This window comes from Rhincodon typus, unplaced genomic scaffold, assembly GCF_021869965.1.
Source record: "Rhincodon typus isolate 14 unplaced genomic scaffold, sRhiTyp1.1 hic_rhity00000821, whole genome shotgun sequence".
In the NCBI taxonomy this organism is placed as follows: domain Eukaryota; kingdom Metazoa; phylum Chordata; class Chondrichthyes; order Orectolobiformes; family Rhincodontidae; genus Rhincodon; species Rhincodon typus.
The window spans coordinates 39,079-41,996 of record NW_025966459.1 but is presented as its reverse complement, the minus strand read 5'-3'; the positions used below and the strand labels follow the sequence as shown (position 1 = coordinate 41,996).

Genomic DNA, 2,918 nt, shown 5'->3' with positions numbered 1-2,918 from the left:
TCTGGTCCTGAATATGCGCTGTTTGTACTGCACAGATGGTCATCATTTTTAAACGTACACTTGGAGTGTCCTGATACTTTCTGCAGAGTAGTAGTTCTGCATTTGCTTTACGTGCAAAGGCATCCTGGTTCAATGCCAAGTAGAAGCCTGATTTTGCTGGTGTCACAGTGCACCACGGATTCCTGATTTACCCTCTCTTTCAAATGCATCTTAAGTTAGTCTCTGAGACGCCTACTTCCGATACTGTTTGTCATGTCTCAAACTATATGAATCAAATCGAGAAGTCCTCAGTCATGTTTTGCAATAGAGAAACATGTTGGCATTTTTTAGCGCTGGACACATTAACGTCTCATACAGTCAATGAGAATGAATGGATTTACGGACTCTGAAAAACCTCTTGACTCACGCTCTCGTAAAGTCCCTAATATTAAGGCGTGCTCTGAAATCTAAGCCATGTTGGAATCGAAGCTGAGGTAAAGACTGTCAGGCTACTAAATGACATTGTATCCATTTTGTTTTCATATCACCGAGGAGTAAGAAAATGCAAATAGCCAGGAATCAGAAAGTGAGGCACATGCGGCTCTGGTGAAGCAAATTCTATCTCATTTAGTCAGAAACAAGGGACGTGAAGGTCACTCAGAGCTTTTCACATTTGGAAGAAAGCGCAATCACGTGCTGTTAGCACCTCACTTAACATCTCTCATCGCCGTTTACGTTCTGTAAATACGTTTAGAAACTGCCTTTTGTGCATCTCCAAATAAGCACCGTGGAGATTAATAAAATATAGTGAGTCGCTTTCCTTCGTTTCCCACACAGGTTTCCAACTCAGCGGCAGCCGTCTGACATTTGCTCATGTCCAGGTCGGGAAAGCTCCGCAGACAAAAATGCACGGTTAAGGAGAAAGACAAGGGCAATGGCAACTCATTCCTGCATCGAGGATCGAACAGCCGCGCAATCTGATCTGTCGTTCTCGGTTTATAGTGCAAACTCAGCTTTTGAGATGGACGACTTTCTTTGAATCATTTATTCTACAAAACAGGCGTGATAACTGTAAGTATGTTGCAAGGTATCATGTAGTACACGATGGCCTGCTCAGCTTTGTGCATTTTCCCTGTAGTCCGGTGCTTTTCATGTTACGTGTAAACGCGGCAGTTCTTCTGTTTTGAGCAATGAGAGAAACCATTTTCCAAAGCGAAAATCTAATTTCCAGAAATGTCGTGCAGTTCATGCTTTCTTTATCGAAGCATAACCGAAGGCAGTTTCTCAAAGATGCATTACAATTGATGCTCGACCGAGTCTCATGAGGTAAATTCAGCTTTGCATTGATGTTTGTTTTGATTGCTGGGCTATCGGTAGTTGGTGGGAAATTGATATTGTAGCCGGGCATTGCCCGCAGCTAAGAAAATGTGCGAGCGGGATAGGGATCCTCGAAGTCCTTCCCTGTGCCTTCGCTGTTGTTGTGTTGCAGTAGCAACATCGGAAAATGTCATATCTGAGCCAATGGCTCGTCGTGGTCTTAGGCGCTGGATTGAGGTTCCAGTCTCTGAGGAGGCGTGGGTTATGCCGAAGCACGGTCGGGATGAGCTGCGTTTATGTTTTTGCTGATCGCAAACTGATCTATGATGCGGGACAGCACAGAGCCTCCATTGGGTCAGCGTCCAGACCGCGTTTACATGGTGCAGTGGTATGGAATGTCTCCAGCATGATATCGGGAACAAACAGGCTGCACTGCTGCTTCATGTTCCAGGCAAGTTGCGTTGTTCACCCTTTTCACTGAAAGCGAATGGAGATTGTTATGCCACTGCTGCTGTGAAATCAAATCCTGCATTAATTCTAATCGCAGTTATTTGCTGTGGTGTTGAAAAGGACGGTAATTGCGATGTGAAATTTCGTTAAATTTCTCTCATCTCTCATTTCCTTCAGTTCTGTCCTGGAGAAGGGAACTGATGAGCCACCTTCTCGATCCGCTGCAATCGTTGCCGTGCAGGCACACCCGCATTGTTGATCAGAAGGGAAACCCAGCCTCTTTGAGACTGTGATTGCGAATCGCCACTTTTCATGGGTCATTCTAATCCTGTTCTTTTTTATTGCCTTATTTGAGCATTTTCCGAAAAGTGGTGTTGGACTAAACTCCCGGTATATTTGGAAGCGCACTTTGGAATTGCCTCGCTGCCACTTGTGCGAGTGGTTCGTGACACAAACAAATCGACGCGTCTCACAGATAGAATTCATGCTTTGGTGTGTCTGCAAGTGCGTTCGCCTTGTCATTTTTGCTTGGGCTGCGCGTCAAGACCTGTCTGTTTTGGGCTTCGCTCGATTCGTGAGGAGCTAACACAGTTATCTTCTTGCAGCCAAAAAAACCTCGCGGATAGCAGTCATTGGGGTTAAAGGCGAAAGACCCCCCGTCCCTGGGTGGGCTCGAACCACCAACCTTTCGGTTAACAGCCGAACGCGCTAACCTATTGCGCCACAGAGACAGACGCAAGCGGGCCCTGCAAACAAACAATTAAACCGGGGATCAGCAACTGTCGCGTCGTCCGGATGGACAGCGCGAAAACAGACACTTCGGTGCACCTCGTCCATGCCGGCCAGATATCCTAAATTAATTTAGCCCCACTTGCCAGCATTTGCCCCATATCCCTCTTAAACCCTTCCGATTCATACACGCATCCAGATGCCTTGGAAATGTTGTAATTTTACCGGACTCCATCACTTCGTCTGGCAGTTCATTCCATACACGTACCACCTTCTGCACGGAAAAAATGGCCCTCAGGTCGCTTTTAAATTTCTGCCCCTCACTTTAATTATACGCCCTCCAGTTTTGGACTCGCCCACCGTGTGATAAAGACCTTGACTACTCACCCTGTCCATATCCCTGATGATTTTATAAACTTCTGCCAGGTCGTCCCTCAGCCTCC

The 2,918-nt window shown here is 46.3% G+C and overlaps 1 non-coding gene across 1 annotated transcript; it reads right to left on the bottom strand.

Moving 5' to 3' along the window:
- Positions 1–2,403: 2,403 nt before the first annotated feature.
- trnan-guu lies at positions 2,404–2,477 on the bottom strand. Its single transcript has one exon. It is a non-coding gene; the product is annotated as a tRNA-Asn (tRNA).
- Between the last annotated feature and the right edge of the window lie 441 nt (positions 2,478–2,918).